A 22,439-nucleotide genomic window follows, 5' to 3' on the forward strand; every position below is an offset into this window, starting at 1 on the left:
GATATTAAAATGCCACGGTGTCCACAAGTGACAATCATAACTTTGAATGTGAATGGGATGAACTCACCCATAAGACATAGACAAATAGCAGAATGGATTAGAATCCAAAACCCTACCATATGTTGTCTTCAAGAAACACACATGAGGCAGGTAGACACCCACAAGGTCACAAATAAAGGATGGAGTAAGACCTTCTGGGTCACAACTGATAGAAAGAAGGCAGGAGTTTCAATCATGATATCTGACAAAGCAAAAGCAAAAATAGACCTGATTAAAAGGGATAGGGAAGGTAATATATATTTTCTTAAAAAGGACTATAGATAATGAGGAAATATCACTAATCAACATGTATGCACCAAATAGTATAGCACCCAAATTTCTAATGGAGGAACTAGGAGAATTGAAGGAGGAAATAGACAGTAAAACCATATTAGTGGAAGATTTGAACCAACCACTATCAAATTTAGATAAATCAAATAAAAAAAAATAAATTAGGAAGAGGTAAAAAAAAAGTGAATGAAATCTTAGAAAAAATAGAGTTAATAGACATATGGAGAAAAATAAATACGGACAAAAAGGAATACACCTTCTTCTCAGCACCACATGGAACATTCCCAAAGATTGACCATACACTAGGTTACAAAAACATGGCATACATATACAGAAAAGTAGAATTAATAAATGCAGCCATTTCAGATCACAAGGCAATAAAAATAATGATGAGTAAGGGTACATGGAGAACCAAATCAAAAAGTAATTGGAAATTAAACAATATGATACTCCAAAACCTGTTAGAGAACAAATCATAGAAACAATTAATTTCATCGAGGAAAATGACAATGGCGAGACATCCTTTCAAACCTTATGAGATGCAGCCAAAGCAGTAATCAGAGGAAAATTCATATCGCTGAGTGCATATATTAACAAACTAGGGAAGTCAGAGATCAAAATATTGGAAATGCAAATAAAAAAAACTTGAAAGAGAACAAATTAACCTGCCCTAGAAGAAAACCAAACTGGAGATCCTAAAAATCAAGGGAGAAATTAATAAAATTGAAAGTGATAGAACTATTGAACTGATGAATAAGACTAGAAGCTGGTACTCAAAAAAAAAAAAAGACAAAGTACTGGTCAATCTAATTTAAAAAAAGGAAGGAAGAAAAGCAAATTAACAGCATCAAAGATGAAACGGGGGACATCATCTCCAATGAAGAGGAAATTAAGGCAATCATTAAAAACTACTTTACCCAATTATACGGCAATAAATATACCAATCTAGGCAATATGGATGAATATTTACAAAAATATAAACTGCCTAGACTAACAGGAGAAGAAGAATTCCTAAATAATCCCATATCAGAAAATGAAATCCAACAGGCCATCAAAGAACTCCCAAAGAAAAAATCCCCAGGGCCTTATGGATTCACAAGTGAATTTTATCAAACATTCAAAGAACAGCTAATCCCAATACTTTACAAACTCTTTGACGTAATAAGCAAAGAGGGAATTCTACCAAATTACTTTTATGACACAAATATGGTCAGGCAGGCCAAATAAAATATAGACAAAATAAAATACTTAGGAATCTATCTTCTGAGACAAACACAGGAACTATATGAACACAACTACAAAACTCTCTCCACACAACTAAAACTAGACTTGAGCAATTGGAATAATATAGGTATGGCTCATGGGTAGGACAAACCAATATAATAAAAATGACCATCCTACCCAAACTCATCTATCTATTTAGTGCCATACACATTTAATTTCCAAAAAAAAAAATTTTTACTGATTTAGGAAAAAAAAAACATAAAAAAATTTCATTTGGAAGAACAAAGGATCAAGGATATCCAGGGAAATAATGAAAAAAAATACAAAGGAAGGGGGACTTGCAGTCCCATATCTCAAACTATATTATAAAGCAGTGGTCATCAAAAATATTTGGTACTGGCTTAGAGACAGAAAGGAAGATCAGTGGAATAGACTTGGGGCAAGTGACCTCAGCAAGACAATATATTATAAACCCAAAGGTCCCAGCTTTTTGCACAAAAATCCACTATTTGATAAAAATTGCTGGGAAAATTGGAAGACTGTGTGGAATAGATTAGGTTTGGATCACCACCTCACACCCTAAACCAAGATAAATTCAGAATGGGTGAATGACTTGAACATAAAGAAGGAAACAATAAGTAAATTAGGTAAACACAGAATAGTATACATGTAAGACATTTGGGAAGGGAAAGATTTTTAAAACCAAGAAAGACTTAAAAAGAATCACAAAATATAAAATGAATAATTTTGACTACATCAAATTAAAATGTTTTTCTACAGACAAAACCAATGTAACTAAAATCAGGAGGGAAGCAACAAATTGGAAAACAAACTTCATAAAAACCTCTGACAAAGGTTTAATTACTCAAATTTACAAAGATCTAAATCAATTGTACAAAAAATCAAGCCATTCTTCAATTGATAAATGGGAAAGGGACATGAATAGGCAGTTTTCAGATAAAGAAATCAAAATTATTAATAAGCATGTGAAAAAATGTTCTAAATCTCTTATAATCACAGAGATACAAATCAAAACAACTCTGAGGTATCACCTCACACCTAGCAGATTGGCTAACATGACTGCCAAGGAATGTAATGAATGCTGGAGGAGATGTGGAAAAGTAGGGACATTAATTCATTGATGGTGGGGTTGTGAATTGATACAAACATTCTGGAGGGCAATTTGGAACTATGCCCAAAGGGTGATAAAAGACTATCTGCCCTTTGATCCAGCCATAGCACTACTGAATTTGTACTCCAAAGTGATAATAAGGAAAAATACTTGTACAAGAATATTCATAGCTGTGCTCTTTGAGGTGGCCAACAATTGGAAAATGAGGAGATGCCCTTCAATTGGAGAATGGCTGAACAAATTGTGGTATATGTTGGTGATGGAATACTATTGTGCTCAAAGGAATAATAAAGTGGAGGAATTCCATGGAGACTGGAACAATCTCCAGGAAGTGCTGCAGAGCAAAAGGAGCAGAACCAGGAAAACATTGTACACAGAGACTGATACACTGTGGTACAATTGAAAGTAATGGACTTCTCCATTAGTGTCAATGTAATGTCCCTGAACAATTTGTAGGGATCTAGGAGAAAAAAACAGTATCTACAAGCAGAGGAATAAAAACACCCAGGAAAAGCAACTGCTTGACTACAGGGGTTGAGGGGACATGACTGAGGGGAGACTCTAAATAAACTCTCTAATGAGTTCCAACAACATGGAAATGGGTTCTAAACAAGAACACATGTGATACCCAGTGGAATCGCGCATTGGCTATGGGAGATGGTAGGGGGAGAAGGATAAGAAAATTATCTTTTTCTCCAATGATTAATGTTTGGAAATGACCAAATAAAATACTGTTAAATTTTTTAAAAAATGGATTCAACACCACACAGTTCAAATCACACATCCCAAAGTTCACTCTGGATATTTTGGTGCAGTGAGCGGTTTGTGGAGGCATCTTCATGATACCTTCTACAAACAGTTCACTTTCTGGATTCAGAGAGGTAGCATATTTGTTAACTTTAAATTACACTCAAAAGTATTTAAACTTTACATTTTAGAATAATAATACATTCCTCCCTGATGAGGCTGCTGAAAAACACAGGGATCACTTAGGGATGCATGGCTGAATTATGAAGTATATGAATCAATTGGCAAGAGAAATCAAAAATAAAAAAATCCAAATAAAAGAGGGAAAAAATAACTTCTGGATGAACAATATATTCTCAAAATATTCACAGGAAGTTCTGCGAATGTATAGACTTTTTTTTTTTCATTACTTCTTGTGTCTCACCTGTACTATTTATAGCTTAAGTTTGAAATAGGAGAGCTCGGGGGTGTATCAGTGGTTTCTGATTTTTTATTTGCTAGCACATGTCTGTCATAGGCCATCCTCCTCAACACTTAATCCTTAAGTAGGGGTGTATACAATTCTGATTGCTAGACTAAGCAGAGTGGAATAAATCTAAAATTTACAATATTCAAGAAGTATCAAATGCCTGAAAGTTGATAGACCATTTAATGACAATAGCAAACAAACCCACTATCATAGTTTACATGAGTCTGCTGTATGACATTTATTTAGGTGTGGTAAATCTTTCAAAGTTGGTTGAGATATTTTTAAACAAAGGAAAGTTTATTTCTGTCCAGAATATTACTAAGAAATCTAGATTTTTCTGGTGGAAGTAAATTAAACTGAAGTTACAAATGAGAAATGGTCCTTCTTGGGAGCCATCCAGGGGTACCATGCCCTGGGATCAACTTCCCAGTTCTTTTGGTATGACAATTATGTTATGAATGTGTAAGGTGAGGATTATAATTGTACTTCAATTCAGCTACTAAAATGGATCCTTTACCTCTTGTAACAAATAACTGAGAGGTAGACAAAATAATCAGTCAGAGTTGTTGAAAAATATTTTTAATTATTTCTAAAGACTCCTTAAAATCAATTGGAGATATTTAGCTCATTAAATACATGAAAGTTTGTTAACCAGGTTGATGGAGTCCATTTATCATATGTATGACAATTTACAAAGCAAAAATGGAAAAAAGCTATTTTTCTATGGACATATTTAATATTTGTTCAGTATAGTTATAGTGCAAAGGTAATAGAATATAATAGTAGTTAAAACACAGATTAAACTGAGTCAGTGTAAAGAATAATGTTGATACATTAATACATGAACTTAAAATCAACCACATTAAATTGTAAACAAAACAATCAGCAAAATACAATGAAATACAGAGACTTATATAAAACATTGGTGTCTGGAAGGGTTAAAATTTTACCTTCAGACTCTTTAAAGTTCCTTTCTCTATTCATTCAGATTCTGTTTGTCAAAATGGTAGGATTTCCCATAGAGTGGGAGAGCACGGGTTTGGGGAATATTAAATTAGATGAATCTTAGAGACTAGGCAGCCCCAAATGGCAAAGGGTTTTAGGGAGATGAATTCATCCCCTGAATCTCAGGCAAGATAATTGAATGGAATCGTGTGCTCATGAGTGATAGAAGCTGTTTGAAATAGGAAAGGTATTGCTCTTTCATATAGTTTGCCATGTTCATAATTTATTTCCTGCTTGCAAGCTTAACTTCCTTCTTCCCTTCCCCATGAGGTAAAAGTCTAATTTCCCCAGCTATGTGGAGAGGAAGTTAGGAGGTTAATCATTACCTAAGGGAAATATACCCAGAGAACAGCTCCAAGATGTCCTAGCTGTTTATAGGCAGCAATAAATAGCCCAGCAGGATCCACAACAGAGATCTGGTTTGGGGTCAGAGGAGAGGCCAATTCAGGAGCAAGAGTAGGAGAGGGACAGGATATCAAAAGGAGTATTGCCAAAGGCAGCAGCAAGGAACTGAAGAATGTGGACTCAAGTAGAGTCCCCCAGCTAAAATATAGCCTGGCCAGTAGGGTGGGCAATGGGACAAAAATTAGGGAAAGAAAAAGGCAGCAACTCCAAAGACAGGGTTGGTGGTGGGTAGTAGTAGTCTCTTGGTGACTGAGAATGACTATTGTCTTTGTGCAGTTTCATCTACGGTGTACCCTCATGTGGCTTTGGAGTCCAAAGACTGAGGTGCAGAGTTTATGGCACTTGGGGCATGGGATGCCAGTTGTTACAGGAGGTGGGGTTGTGGCCTGGTGTTGGTGTTCACACGCAGCAGCAAGACATCAACATTGCTCATCTTCAAAGGTGGTGGCAGCATGGTTAATGTGGGTTCACCAGCTGCTTCTGTCAGAGGCAGCAAGTTCTAGTTGCTTTGGGGTCATGCCAGCCCATTTCAAGTTTGACTTTAGCTGATCCTTGAATCTTTTCTTTGGTCGGCCTTGTTTCCTGAGTCCAGCTGACAGTTCACCATAGAATACCTGTCTTGGTATTCGCTGTGTGTCCATGCAGATGACGTGTCCAGAACATTGTAGCTTGGTTTTGAGCACAATTACTTCGATGCTGGTGAAGTTGGCTCTGTCGAGGACTTCCTGGTTGGTGATTTGGTCCTGCCATCAGATCCTCATGATTGACTGGAGGGAGCATTGGTGGAATTGCTCCAACTGCTTCATGTGCTTCCAGTACAGTGTCCATTTCTTGCAACTGTACAGGAGCGATTATACACTTTGAGCTTCGTTGCAGTGCTTACACCACTGTGTTGGAGGACTTTGGAGCGCAGCTTCCGGAGTGCCTGGCTGGCCTTTTGGATCTTGGCATTAATCTTGTGGTCTAGGGACCCGTTGTTGGTGATGGTGCTGCCCAGGTACTTGAAAGTGTTGATATTCGAAAGCTGTGTGCCATTGATAGTTATGCATGGTTGGTTAGTTGGCCTCCCTGGTGCAGGTTGGAACAGCACCTCTATTTTGCTGAGACTGATAGTCAGGCCAAACAGTTTTGTTGTGGTAGAGAACCTGTCCACAATGGTTTGGAGATGATTTCCTTGGTGGGCCACGAGAGCACAGTCATCTGCAAAGAGAGCTTCAGGATGAGTCTCTCTGTTGTCTTTTTTTGCAGTCAGGAGGCGAAGGTCGAATAGTGCGCCATCCAGTTGGTATTTGATGTAGACGCCCAGGTCTAGATCCATTACAACATGTCGTAATACTTGGGTGAAGTATAGGTTGAATAGTACCAGAGAAAGGACACAGCCTTGTTTCACGCCATTGGAGATGTTGAAGCGATCTGGAGTCTCTCCACCAGATAGGACTTCCCCTGTCATGTAGACATGAAAGAGCTGGATCAGTTTTATGAATTTTGCTGGGCAACCGAGTTTGCTGAGGATCACCCACAATGCGTCCCTGTTCACTGTGTCAAATGCCTTTGTCAGGTCTATGAAGACAATGTAGAGACTCAGGTTCTGCTCAAGGCATTTTTCCTGCATTTCCCTCACCGTGAAGACCATATTGATGGTGCTGTGGGTACGATGGTGGGTACAGTGGGGTCAAAGCCTTGACAGGAGAAACATGACTTAAATTTTCTCTAGGCTATCTTCAAAAAAAATTGAGAGTTTTTATCATCCATTCTGGTTGCCAAAAAAGTAAAAATTCAATTTAAACCTCAATAATACAAATTATATATTTTAAGGGATTTAATATTAATCAGAAATCAAGGAATAAAGAGGATACAAAATAGAGACCACATGCCCATTGCTGATCAACACATTTTATATCCCCATACTTTTCTTTCCACCATCACCAAGCTCAATGTCATTATGCCAAAGAGAGAGGGGCAGGAACACCCACTCAATATTTATTCCCTCTCTAAAGGAAGAACATATTGACAGAAAGTCAGCAAGTTCCCAGGAAATGTAATTCTTTTTTAGGGTAACAGATTTTCAATTATCCATATTCTAGAATCAATAACAAGTATTTCTTCCAAGCCTCTTTATAAGTGTGATGCAATTAGTGTGAAGAGACTTTTCTGGAATCACACAACTAGGCAGTACTGGAGTCCAAATTCAAAAAAATGAATCTGAAAACTCTAACTTGAGTCTAGCCTGAACATAGCTACCCCTTTTGAACTTAAAAAAAATTCCCTATATGCAATATTTTCCACTTCAATTCCTGGAAGTATTTTTGTTTGTTTAAAAAAACAATTTTAATAAGTATTTACTTTTTAATCAAAATTCTCAACCTTTCTTTATACCATTTTCTATTTAAAAAATAGCAAGTTATATAACACATTTTATTTGTGAAGTGACAAAAGATGTTTCTATAATAACAGTGTTTCAAAAAATCCCATGAGACAAGTAAAATAATCCGATAAATAATGTGATCAATTGATAATCAGAACTCATCTGGTCTCTGTCTTTGTTTTAATACCATTTTTCATTATCAGTCCTGCAGAATGAAATGAATTTGTTAAGATTTCTTCTATTCTTATTTTGTCAAATACTTTGTCTACTGTTGGGATTAATTGTTCTTTAAACATTTCAAAGAATTTACTTATGAATCTATCAGCCATTAGGTGAATATTTTTCCTTGGGGAGTTCCCTGATGGCTTGTTAAATTTCTTTTTCTCAGATGGAATTAAGTATTTTACATCTGCTTTTATTAATTTAGGCATTTTATATGTTTGTAAATATTTCATCTAAATTATATTTATTGCCATATAATTGGGCATAGGAGGTCTTAATAATTGTTTTAATTAACTTTTCATTAGAGGTGAAATCACCCTTTTCATTTTTTACTTTATTAACTTGATTCTCTTAATTTTTTATTAGATTTATCAGTACTTTATTCACCTTATTTGTTTTTTCTAACATTATGAAAACCATCCACATCATGCCATTGTAGTAGTGGGAAAAACTTAGAGCCCCTCAGAATTTGCTGCCAAACCAATCATTAAAAGCATCTCAAAATTACAGAAGTCAAAACTTGATGAGTAAAGGGGCTCTCCCACTGGACACAGCATGAAAGGATATCAGAGAGAGGGTATTCTCAAGCTATAAGTGTGCAAAGCTACACAAGGAAATATGTAGGCTGACAACCCTTTCTCCCACCTACCATGCCAGAGTCAGAGCCAGGTCAAGGGAAATTTCCACATTTGGGGGGCAGGAGTAAAACACCACAGGCTTACCTTTTAGGGTTGTGCTATGCCTTGACCATATGAAGAGTGAATCAAATTCTTTTTGTCTATCAATAAGCCACTTTTAAGTAAACCAATCAAAACCTGAACTTAGTACTTAGTACCCTAAATTCACAAGTCACTTGCTAGAGTGAGTGACAACACCAGAGGCCACTGACCACACTACCTCTCAGTGCTAGTCAATTTGAAAGACTGCAATTCCTATAGAAGGAGGAAGGGACAGAAAGTCACATGAAAGAAGGACTATAAAAAATTCCTGAATTTCCTGTACAAGGGATTTCTCCTTGAAACTTCTCCTTGAGGTTCTCTTTTGGAGTTCTACTTTGCAGGATAGATCCTTGGGATTTTTGAACTTTGATGTTGTGAATCTTAAAAACTGCTGAGACTGTACCTTGGAACATTTGGTTAAGGTTATTCCCTTATTGTAACAAATTAAGGTACTTGATCAGGAATATCTTGGGAACTTTACATTACTCCACCCATACTTAGGCATATTTAGGGGAAGATAAAGTTGTAAACTTCTGATTGAACAATGAAGGTTCTTAACTCATACTTATTTGGGAATTTTTCCCATGGCAACCACTTATATTTTAATATAAATCAAGGCACTAAAAATTATCTTTACAGTTTGGGCAATTCACAGTCTTGAAACCCACATTTTCAAGGTCACAACATTCACTCAGAGCTTTGGGCCTTTTGACTAGAGTTTTTGGCTTTGGAACTTCAACATTCATCTTTGGAGCTTATTGGATTTGGGGAGTTTCTTGTTTGGTTACCTGCTGTTTTGGTGAGCTTAGCTCATGAGGGTTTTTCTGCATTGGAACCTTGCCTGGATCCTGCTGGGTTTGCTGATGAGTGACTAGGCTTGCCACATGGAGATTGGAACTCTGTTGGGGAGTGAGCCCCAGTTCACAAGATAAGCATTTAGGATAGGATAGGCAGTCGCCTCACCTCTTTCCCTTCCACATTTCCCTATTTTATTAATATTCCAATGAAAACAAATTGTTTCAAGCTGCAAATAGTTTTCCTGACTTAAGGGATAATAATTATACAATTTTATAACTGTTATTTAATCAAAATCCCAATTTAGCCATCAAAGTAGTGATAGTCAAGGTTTAGTAACATGGAGCTAGGTCCTGTCCAAGGAGGCAGCAACATGGCCAGAGTGGTGGCAGCAGGGGAGGGGAAGACAACTTTAGGGATGTTAGGCTAGGATTTTTGAGGAAGGGAAATACAAGAGGAAAAAACATATTAAAATCACTTTATTATTTTGGAAGGGAAAGGAATGAGGGCTTAGAGTTTTATTTATGCTTATTCTTATTTAAAAAAATTATTAAATATGCTGACTAGGTTACTAAACTAAAAAACTTAACAAGAGATATCCAAATATCACAGCACAGAGGTCCAAAACCAATTAGAAGCAGGATCTGTTTTTGTTAGATGTCCAAGGAAGTCCTGATGTCCAAGTGAGACTGAATGCTGCCAGCAGCTAGATATAGGAACCCTTCCTCAGTTCAACACAGGGAATCCTCTTGATACCTTCCTCTCAACTTTCTCAGGAGACCCAAAGGAAAGTCTGTTGGGGCAAGATGGAATCTTCCCAGATCCTGAAGCTCAGACTCCCATGTGACCCTCACTGTCAATCATACCTAGGTTTGTACTTTTCAGTTTTTCCACAATTTGCAAATTGCAAACCTTTCCAACCTTTATCACAATTCCTCCCTATTTCACAAATCAAAAATCGTGTTGGAAACACTACTTTTTGATTTGTGCACAATCTAAAATACTTACCAGTTACCTGAACTAAGAAATCTATCCAAAATAAGTCTACACTCAACAATCTTGCTCTAACTTACACTAACCTATTCTAAGGAATTGTAACAAGGAAAAAGGAAACAGAAAACAAAGTAAATAATAAACAAGAACAAAAGTCAAACAGAAGCAAAATCAAAACAGCAAATAGCATCAACCAAAAGATGAACATAACTTCCATGCAAATATCAAACTTAAAATACTCTTATCAGCTAAAAGTGAACAATATACTACTATTGCAAAACATTAACTTGAAAATTAGAGAAAAAAATTTGAAAATCACAACAAACACAACATTGTATAATTTTTACAATGAAAATCAAACCAAACATCAAAATCACTCATGCAGATACATTAACAAAAGATATTAATAAGTGTTGTATATAATTTACATATAGTACATGTATACCATATATACATGTATGCTACATACATGCACATATATTCTCTTATCTACACTTCATATTTACACATAGTTTACATATAAACATGTCCTATAATACAATTAATTTAAAATCCTTTTATACCTGCAATTTGCATATATTTGCATATTGATTTACATTTTTTCTTATGTGATGTCATATGTTGTTTGTGTTGTGTAATGTATGATGCAGTGCAAGTCAGTATCTAATTATCTTATCTTACTTAATATGACCTAACTTCCAAATAGTTCCCCAACTAAATTCCTATACCTAAACCAAATCTAAGTATGTACCCACATTTTGGTGGTAAATAACATTGCTATAGCTAATCATAACCCTTTAGTATGCTGACTATACATTGTTTCACTCATTTAAATAATGATTCAAAGTAACCTAACCAGGTTTATACTTTGTGTTTATGTTTTATTATGTAGTTACTTTTGTTATGTCATGTTGTTTTGCTATTTAAATGTCAGTGTTACTGTTTTATAAGGGTTGTTACTGTTGTATGCAACATCCTTACCTCTACTTCCTTCCTCTTGAATATCCTTCTGCAATTCCACACTAGAAATATATTAGTGTTTGTTTGTGAATAAATGCTATGTCACGTTTCCATCCTTTAACACAGGAAAAAAAACATGATGCAAGGTGCTACAGCATAGACCCAATTTAAAAATACCAGCCATTGGGTTTTGGGCTCAGGCCTACAGAAGCAGCAGTGGACAGAAGCAGCACCTTCTGAGAAGATAGCCCCAGGGCAAAGTGCTGTGAAGGACACTCCTCAAGACATACCACAGACTTACATGACCTCACTCAGGCTGCTCACAGGATAGGGAAGATGGTCCCAAGGCAAAGCCCAGGGAGACAGAAAATAAGATAGCAATGACCACCACCAACCAGGAATCTTAATCCTATAGTTGGAAAAGGAGTAAACAATAGTAAAAAAAAAAAAAAAGCTTTTGACCCTGGAAAATTTCTATGGAGGAAAAGAGCCAACTACAGTAGCAACAGATGAGAATGGGAAACAAGAAAACATAGGCAAACTAACCCTCTCCACCCAATGGAAATTGATCACAAGGTCTGGAGGAACTAAAAAAGGAGCTCAAGAATCAAGTAAGACATATAGGAAGAAATGGGAAGAAAAGAAGGAAAAATTGAAAGTAATAAAAAATAAAATAATAGCTTAAAAGGTAAAATTGTCCAAATTGGAAAAAAGAACAGAAATCAAATGAAGTAATAAGTAAATTGGTGACCAGAAGTGACCTCTTGGAATTCTTGAAAAGCAGGGCAGACTGAAACAAAAAGGAAAATCAAAAGGTCATATTTGAAAATGTCTTTAAAGACTTCAATTGGACAAAAAGAAATAAGATTTTCCTCTATGAGTAGTTTGGGAACAGACTCACAAAAACTTGAATTAAACATTTGAATTGGATCCACCTTTTCCATTGGATTGTATGAAGAATATTTGAAATTTTCCAACTGAATTTGTACTGCTGCTTGTATTTGCAATACTTTTGTGTCATAATATTAATAATTAGGAAAAGAAGATTCCTAGTAGCATTAGGAAAAGGAGGCATTTGGAAATGTAACAGGGAAAAGGGGTTAATTTAAACAGGGTTCGTTTTCAATAGTGTAGTTACCAGAGATTTAAAGACAAAGAGATTTACAATTTATTTACAAAATATAGAAAGAGTGAAGCAAGAAATCAGATAGAGGAAAAGGTATTGTATCTAGACTGAGCACTAAGTAATTTATTCCCGGTTCTTTCAGGCAGGAAGAATTAGTTTCAGCCCAGCTCGGTAAAGCCGAGGACCTGAGAAGTTTCTCAAGAGGAATAGGTCTTTCCTGAGGCCAGTTTCTTCAGAGAAAAGCAAGCAGTTAAGAGTCAGCTTTTCACTCACCACTTGTCAGTCCAGTCAGCAGATCCTGCTGCCCCTCTGTACCAGTCTAACTCGAAAGCATGAAGAATTGCCCTCACCCTCCAGCAGAAGTGGAAGTCCAAGTTGAACTCCCCTATAAGAATCACTCACTCTGTGTAGCATTCTCTTTTTTAAAGGTATTTTCACTTGTGTTTCTTCCCCTAATTCCACATATAGTAATCACAGCTGATGCTCTGGTCTAGGACTGCCCAGAAGGCAGTTAGTCGATTCTGATTTGTTACCCACTATTTCATACATGGGTCACAGATCTCCCACTAAATGATTAAGTAGAATGCTTACACCTTTGGTGATTAGATCTATCATGGGTAGATCTTCCCACTCAACTTAAAGTATCATGTTTACACTTTTTGTGATTGAATCTAAAATCAGGCAGGTCTCCATAATTAACTTTTAAGTAGAGTGTTTACACACATGGGGATTAAAATCCAAAAATAGACATGAGTTACAATTTAAATCTTCACAATCGGGGAAGAGCTAAGTACCTTCATTGTTACAATCAGGGGGGAGACAAATACAATCTTAACAGAAACCTTAAAGGTTTCCAATGTTGCAAAAGCCAAAAGGCTTTCTTGTAGAGAAGAGTTCATGTTGTATGGCTTTTTTTCTCTACAATGATAAAGCATGGTTGTATTGGATGTTTTTCCATTGCTAAATGTGTGTGTGTGTGTGTATGTATATATATATATATATATACATATACATATATATATATATATATATATACATATATGTGCAAATACAATACATATTATATATATAATTGCTGCTGCCACCATGTGGCAGAAAGGTAGCACTGAAGCTCAGCAAAGAGGGGAAAAAAATACTGAGTGCTCAATATTAGCCTCTAGTGGCAGGGGAGAATTGGTTTAAGTCAAGGAATATCTGCTGGTTTTGAGGGTGAAGACTCCTTTTAGTTGAAGGGGAAAGAGATTATTTTTGTTTGTTTTGTTTTGTTTTGCTGAGAGGGAATATAGGATGCTGTAGGGGTGCTTTGGAAAAGGACTAGGGAGAGAGTACCCATAACCCCTTAAAAAGAAAAATGGATCCCCTTCATCTGGGATGGGGTTTGGGGCAGGAAGTTTAAAGGTTTAGAACAGAAGCAGCAGCAGCAGCAGCAGCAGCAGTAGAAGGAGTTAGCGAGAACACCCTGAGATAGAGGCACAGGCCCAGCTACCTAGCTCTCCTGATGGGTAGGTGTAGGCAATTAAGCCTGAGAAAGCTTTCAAGGGTTTCGCAGAGGAAGAAGGAAAAAGGAAGAGGGAAAAGGGGAAATCATGGCAGGAGAAGAAAGCTGATTTCTCTGGTTCTAAAATCCCTTTGTGGTTGCCAAAAATTTTGTAGAATTTAAATAATAATTAAAAGAGAAGGAAAAGAGAAAAAAATAGATGCTTTTAATCAAGTGAGTAGAGCAAATAAAGCCAGAGACTCACACAGCAGCACTTTACCAAAAGCACAAGCTCTGAAAAAAGAGCCCCACAGTGTGGGCCTCAGCCAAATTCATCTCTTAAGTGTCCTTATATAAAATGAAGACATAACTTAAAAGGATGCTGGGAATGTAGCTCAGGTGTGGCAAATTTTTCATCTGCACAATAGACCCCTTAAGAGTATAACATTCAAAGAGAGCAAATTGGTGCATTTTGTGGTCTATATTCTCCTTGTGCCCAGTGATAGAGGCTGGCACTAGAGAAAAAGTGCCAGACTGAAGAGTATATGAAATTGATCACCTCAACGGGGGAGGCACCCAGGAGTGAATTTCCTGAGGAGAGAAGATTCTCACTGGAGACATCAAAGAGAGAAGGTGGAAAAAGACTTTCTCTTGAGGGTTACCCATTTTTCCTGCTAGTGACTGGAAATCTTTCCCCCCAACACTTACCAATTGAAGAGACTTTCTGAAGAGAAACCTGAGCAGACTTTACCTCAGCTACTGATGCCCAGGGGTGAGTCAACACCTGATTTTATCTCAGGGGGCTCAGGCTGCCCTCAGATTCGAGGAGGGAGGAAAAGAGTTTAGATAGAGAAAGGGACTCCTTCTCCCCACTTTCCTTTTCCAATTCTTCCCTGCCCTTATTCCTTTTGTATTACCTGATTGAGTTGACATTAAAAGTTATCTGTTCTCCAAGATGAGGGTGAGTGAACAGATCTAGGGGAGACCTTTGGGTCTCGAGTAGTGGTGGGGGGACAAGAGGTACAAGAGAGAATTGGGGAGAGCAGCCTTAGCTAAGGAGGGATGGCAGAAGGGGGAAATCTTCAAACCCCCTCTCCTCTCTCTGAGAAAACTCATTAAAGCTGCTATCTCACCTGTACCCAGCTTTGCAGGAAGTGGGTTTCTCCTCTCTTTCCCCCTCTCTATACCTCAGAGTACAAGCCTCCCCTCAGTATACATCCCTCTCTCCCTTCATTTGGTTTTTTTAAAACAGTTCCCAAATGTAAAAGTCTGTCTTAGAAATAGCAGAGTTCTTTTGTTGGAATAGTACAAGTGTGGTGTAAACCTCAAAATTTTTTCCTTGTGATTTCCTTGTCACAGTGGGCATAAGATGTCCCAGGCAAAATTGCAGTGGGTTTTGCCTAGAGTGTCTAAGTTTTGTGTCATCAGAGGTTTCAAGGAATATCATGTGTAAAAGAATAGCTGTTATGCAAAAACTGACTCCTTCAGAAACCAATACTATATTTTTAGTCTTTTTTTGTGATCATATGATATATTGTGCATAAACCAAGGTATTCACTTAGATAATCATCATTAACTCTAATTTTGATACACTAATCATTGGGAACATGTTGATGTTTTTCCTTATATGCATTTCTCTGGACATGAGTATATGTTTTAGGAGAGTTTCATAAACTCAACTCCAATTTATGATATTTATTCGGGCCTGGATCACAATCCTAAGAATACCATGATGCTTATAAACAGTATCTCATTGATCAATTTTGTTTTAACTTCTAACAACAAATTTATGCTGATCAAAATATTTGATATTTGCAAATGAATAAATATACACACAGTTGCATGAATGATTTGTATGAAGAATAGTTCTGACAGCAATTATCCCCACATTCACTATGTGGATGCACTATTCACATTAACCTATCCTCAGCCCAGGAGGATCCTTCCAGTGGTCAATGCTGGAACACCTCAGAGAAATAGCTACAATGCCTCCCCTTCCAGGGAATATCAGCCCCTCTAACATCAATCCTTTTCCCTATTCTTTCTGATCTCTGCCTTTTAGATGAATGCTACTTCCATGGGCTCATTCTAGAGGGAGGCCCTGCTTCTATAGAGGAGCTCTGGAGGATGCATCCCCCTTCTGTCCCTTCTAATCCAGGAAGGGAGCTCCACTCCCAAAACTCTCTTACACACCCAAAAGAGTCTTTCCTGGAAGGCTCTAACAGAGGGGCCCCACTGGGAAGCCCAGCCACATGTTTGCCCTCTTGGTATTGAGATCTTTGACCTTAGGAGGACAACATACAACGCTGAAGTCCAGCATTAAGGAGGTAAACCAAACTGGAAACAGTGTTGAGATGCTGGAGAAGGCAAGTGGGTGGACAAAGGTGAGAAGTTGGGAAGGTGCAGGACAAAGGGGGATGCCTCTTCTCAGTCTAGGAACTGATCCTTCCTGTGCCATCCTGACAGTGCAAACAAGGGTCCACATTCTAATCATCCATTCAATGAGGAGTTCAAGGCATTGGCATAGCTAGCTCTGGCCTCTAAGAACATGGCAGGAATTTCCTCTCCAAAATGTGCAGGCTTCAGTGTTTCTGGAAAAGTCGGAGTGGAGGGAAGCTGAATGCTCCAAAGGTTTTCTTTTTGTAAGCATTGATCAGGGAAAACAAAACCAGAGGAGAAAAGATGAAGAGCCAGACCCACTGGGTTGTTTATTCCCACATGATCAACAAGGTAAACTATTCAAACAATTTAAACTGAGCCTTGGAAAATCTGAACAAATCAGCATCTGGCTACACAGGCAGCCGCTGCTTTCTCCTTCGCTTCTATGGGTTACCAGAGCAACTTGTCAGTCCATTAAAAAAAGACAACCTTTTGCATGACTTAGTCTTTCTCAGGCACGCACAAACTTCTCCTGTCACATGCAGCTCGTCTAATGTCCAGACATCATGCACAACACACTCAAACAGGGATGCCACCACCTCCAGGATGTCCACCCACTGAGGCCCTGCAGCCTTTTGTATGATATTCAGAGTGTCCTGAGGGGGCTGGGGAGAGGAAGTGTGAATAATATGAGGAAGAGGAGAGAGAAGGAAACAGCTTGGCTGCCTTGGGAAGAGGAGGTTCAGCCAAAGTTGTACAACGCTAGCCTGAACAAGTCATTGGTGCAGACCCAAGCATTAATAGAAACATCTGGTAGAATCCCATGATGGGGTCTTCATTGCCCTTTAGCTGTCCCACAATCATACTGAGAATACAGCTGCCAGGGGTGAGCTGGTGGTCCTGAGCTGTGATGCTAGGTTGTATTTTCTGAAATGGAAGGCTAGACAATTTCTCCACCATGGCTGCTTGGCCTTGGCATTGCTGCTCTTCGCATGTAAGCAAGAGGCATCAAGAGACACTGCTCCTACTTAGGTTCTGTCATTATCAAATATCTGGTAGTAATGACGCACAAAGCTGTATCCAATCTGCTCCCAAATCGGCTTGTCTCCCTTTCTGGATCTTCACCTAACAGCAGAAACTGTAAAATGAGGGGGTTGAATTAGAAGATGTTGAAGATTCCTTCTGGCTCTTAAGCTCTGTAATTACTACTGGGTTCCTGGGCTAATACTGGGCACCAAAGCCTGTCTCTGGCCCCAGGGCCTTGGCACATTCCTGGGCCCAGTAGCCCCATAGCATGAGGCAGGTGGCCAGTGCATCCCCCAGAGTCAAGGAAGGGTGGGGGCCCTGCCAGGCCCGGGCAACCGAGACCACAGGTCTCAGTCGGATGCTAGGGCAAGCTGATAATAACAATTTTAAAAAGTTACCAATGACTTCTTTCTTACAAGGATACATATCATTTTAACTTGTTGAGTCTCCTAAAAGGAGGTTTTTTTTTGTTTGATTTGTTTTGGGGTTTTTTCCCCTCTTTTAAAATTACTTCTTGATGATGATTCCCTTTAGTTCTCTGCTTGGGAATCAAATTTTCTCTTCAGGTCTGGTCTTTTCTCTACATATTCATGGAATTTTTCTATTTTGTTGAATGGCCATATTTTCCCCTGTGAGAATATAGTCAGTTTTGCTGAGTAGTTGATTCTTGGTTGTAGACCTAGTTCCCTTGTTTTCCAGAATATCATATTCCATGCTTATTGGTTCTTAAGTGTAGATGCAGCCAGATCCTGTGTTATCGTCACAGTGGTTTCATGGTATTTGAAACCTCTGACAGTTGGGCACTGCTAAAATATTGTTTCTGTGATAACTGACTTGTCCTGTTTCTTTGCATCTGCTCATATCATTATTGTCAGTCTTTCTGAAAACTTTTCTCTCATCATTTCTTATAAAACATTAATAATCCATTCTAACGAAATGTTAAACTTGTTCGACCATGCCATAATAAGGTCAAACCATCAGATTCCATTTAATTGCTAACACAATAAGAGTACTTGGAAACACAATGGTAGATGGCTGTGTTATGATAATGGAGAAGAAATAGAGACTCTCCTTATCTCTCCTATATATCCCTACAAAAACTTTGATATGTCACCTTCAAATTTATGTCTAAGCAGTATATAACCCCCCAGAAGCCAGCACGGACCAATATTTCTACACAAGACCACTTGGAAAAATATCAGGAGGAATCTGTCACCCTGGTATGGGAGTGGAGCACAGTCTAGTTCACCAAAGCCGACTCCACACCATCAAGGCAGAACAGGTCTGTGGAAAGGTAAATTAGTGGCAAGACCTCCTGGAGCTTTCAGGCTCAAATGGTAAGGTGGTCCGACAATGAATCCCATGGAAATTACAAGGTCCTTTTCTCTGGCTCTCAGTACAGGATTCTACTGCATTACCCATCACAGATCCAGGGTATAGTCCCAGTGTATGGCTGAGCACTACCACACCAGTGTTTGCAGTTAGAAGAGTTTATAGCACTGAGGTCATAGTTTCAGGATGGAAAATTGTGCTTGTAGCCTCACACCGATCTGAAGAAGTTTAGAAAGGTATGAACTAGACCTTTCCTTAGATCATGGCAGAACTGAAATCCTATAAATCTCCAGAGCTAGATCTGAAAGCACTTGTACAAATAAACTGAAGCTTTTCACCACAGGAACAGAGATCAATTTTAACAGTTTTTAAAAAAAGATGAAAACCAAGAAAAAGGTTATAAAATGAATAAAAAAACAAAAAGGATATTCAGAACAGAATGTTATTTTGATAATAGCAGGAACCAAAACACAAACACAGAAGAAGAAAAGAAAACCAATACTGGTATTTCAAAAGCCTTGAAGAATCATATTAAATTTTTCTTAAGCCCAAAAGGAATTTTAGGACGAAACCATTTCCCTTACTTTGTGCACAGACATTGGAGAACTTGTAGTATAAATTATGGTAATGAATAGCAGGGCTGCCAATTTGGTTGTATTTATTCTGACATGCGAAGGCTGGGAGTTTTATTTGAGGCTAAGTCCTCTCCTGGGCCTGGTATGCAGTATCAGTCCCTCATTAGATGCTACTTTCTAGGTACCATGATTGTTGGAGAGGCTGTAATGTCACTAACCATAGACCATTCTCTTTGAATTATGAAGAGATCCATTTTTTTAGTCTTTTCATGCTGACCTGGTATGGCATGGCACCTGATTAAACTTCTGATTTATTGATTAGGAAAATGTTTGTTTCATTTTACAAATTGTTAAGGGAATGGCTGTTGTGAGTCTCTAGACTGATTTGGTGACTGGATTTTCTTCTATCCTTTTAAAAATCAAATTGATGAATTCTCCATCTATTTTATTTACTCTTCTTTGTCACCTCAATAATTTTCTATGATTAGTTTTTTTTTTCAAATGTCCTCATTTTCTAGCCTCATTTCTTGACTTTTATTTTTATCTTAAAGTTGGACTCTTCTCAGGGCAGAGTGGGCATTTTCTTAAACATCAGCTTTAGTTGTGGGTTCCTCTAAATTTCAGCTCTGCTAAGGTGATATGATTGCCTGTGTGCTAGGAGATATCAAAGCCTCCTCTTACTGCTAAGTCAGTTTCCTTTTGACTAGTAGCGTCCACAGCACTGTGAGATACCTTATTCTGGGGTCAGTACTTGTTTGGGCAATGGCTCTGGTCCTCATGCTGGGCTTACACTGGCCAGGCATATGGGCTAAGCCTCCATGTGATGGGGGTATTGACCACATGGGTGGATCATAGCAGGGGAGAGAGAAAAGAGAGGAGAAGAAACTGACTTTTCCATTGGGCTATAGCCCATTTCTTTTAAGTTCCTGTTTGGAAAAGTCTGTTTCTTCTCCTCTCTCTTTTCTGAACAGTTAGACAGGGGCACTAACCCTTTCCATCCACTTGCACAGACAAAGTGTATCAAGGACTCTGTTGTGCTGAAGCTGGGCTCTCACACTTTGTGGTTGGGCAGGAATTCATGGCCCCATTCTGGGCTCCAAATGGAGAAGCACAGTATGGATAGCCTTGCACCACAGCTTCAGTCCTCACTGAAAATTTAAGAAAGGTCTCTGCACCTCCTCTTGTGTTTCAACCCATTAGACACCCCTTGGACTACTTTGCCTGAGGCCACAGAGCCTTTTTTGTGAGATTTTGCTATGAATCCATAGCACATCCCTATGAATCCAGAGTATTTTAAGAGGTATTCATAGCGATACTCTTATGGTGACTTAAGCAAGGTCTTGGGGTCTTAGACTATTGCTGTCTTTGTTCAGAGACTTTGTTTTCTTGCTGTTCCTCAAACCCTCCTCAAATCTGACTCAGTTTACTCAAAATTCTAATTCCATAATCTAACTAGATAACCCTCTTGTGATATATATTGAGAGGTTGTCACTAAGTTGTCTTATTAGATTGAAACATCCAAGTCCACCTCTGTGGGAGATGACCCAGTGAAGGAAGTCTCTCCAAATTCAAAACCAGGCCTCAGGATTATAGTTGGGTGTTGTCAGTATTGATGACCTTCCTTAGTTAGAAAGTAGGAAACAGGAATCTCAGATGACCTCCAAGGAATCAATTTTACTCACCAAAACTCAGGGGAAAAGTAGAGCTCCAGCCAGGACTTCTTCCCTCAAACGAGTCCAGGGAAAGAAGGTCTCTGTTTATTGGACAAACTGTCCTCCTGCTTCCAGCATTCAATCCTCAAAGTTCTGAGCATTTGCCCAGCCTCTCAACTTAAAGACAACATGTCCCTTATGCCTACAAACACCTAATTTCACTATTACAAATGCAATGGAATTGGTCCTAAGTATTCAGTTCAGACAGGGTTAAGAAGACTCAATAAAACATTACAAACTCCGATTCCTTAATTAAAAGAGTGAGATTTTAAAAAGAAATCTTTTTAAATAAATGTTACCAGCTGGCAGTCTGGTATAATGAAGGTCTCATGAAGGAACCCAGTATAGTGATCATCATTTCTAAAAGGCCTGAGTAAACTTTATGTGGGCTGGACTATATGATAAATGTAAAAATAAGCAAGGAAATGTTAATGTGTTCCATTGTTCCGTTTGTGTCATTTAGAGAAATTAGGGAATATTTGCAAGACAAATACTCCGATAATGGGAATCAGAAGGGAAGACAGCAACAAATTTCTCCCTGTATTGGCAGCTCTATCAGTATCATGATCAAAATCTCTGATGCAAAAATCCACCTTGAGGATTTCATATCAGAACGTGAGGAATGTTTATTTCAGATAAATTACTTAACTTTGACATCAGCCTCATATGGATGAGCATAAAGATCGATGTGGACCCAAATCCTAATATGGCAATTTTGCTGTGACATCACTTTCTAGAACCATCTTAATTGTCGGTGGCACAATTACCCTACTGAGTCCATTGCATCCACTATAGAGGCGACAGGCTCACTATTGAAGAATGAGATTCATCAACCTAAAAGCATCGTTGCAATTCTATTTTTATTACTACTAATTCTTCATTCATCAATGATTTATTGTCTATTTACTCTGGCCAAAGCATTGTTTGATGTAAAATTCATCTCAGGATGGGAATTGTGGACTTTGACATTGACCTTATCACTCATACTTTGTGCCCTTCTCATGTCAAAATGGGCTTTGAAATATGAAACATCAGTTAATATTGGGTCATTGTAGAGTTTGGGTTGGTGAGAAGGGAATTTCATTCTGGAATGCCCTGAAGCCTAGCTTGGCAGGGAGAAGAGAGCCTTTTGGACACCCCAGTGTATCTGCTGATTGTCCAGTCATTGTAAACAAGGAAACAGGATCCCAAATGTATTCTGTTGTTCACTTTTTAACTGAAGCATTCAGACAGCGATGGAGTGTTTTAGGGAATGATGGTTTCCAGGGACCCTCACTTTCAGACACTCTCAACATATTTGTTTATCTTGCACTCCAGGGGCATGACTACAACATATGGAGTAAAGTGAATAATATGCAGAAGAAAAAATGCCTCTGAGTTATGTTCTGTTCTGGGTGTCTTTCCCTTTTGACCTAAACAGAGGTTTGTCATGTGTCCCACATAAGG

General features: G+C 38.2%; 1 pseudogene; it reads right to left on the reverse strand.

Annotated features, from left to right (window-relative positions):
• Window positions 1–17,014: 17,014 nt before the first annotated feature.
• LOC100029013 (nuclear transport factor 2-like) lies at window positions 17,015–20,084 on the reverse strand (annotated as a pseudogene).
• Between the last annotated feature and the right edge of the window lie 2,355 nt (window positions 20,085–22,439).

This window comes from Monodelphis domestica, chromosome 6 (assembly GCF_027887165.1).
Source record: "Monodelphis domestica isolate mMonDom1 chromosome 6, mMonDom1.pri, whole genome shotgun sequence".
NCBI classification, from domain to species: Eukaryota; Metazoa; Chordata; class Mammalia; order Didelphimorphia; family Didelphidae; genus Monodelphis; species Monodelphis domestica.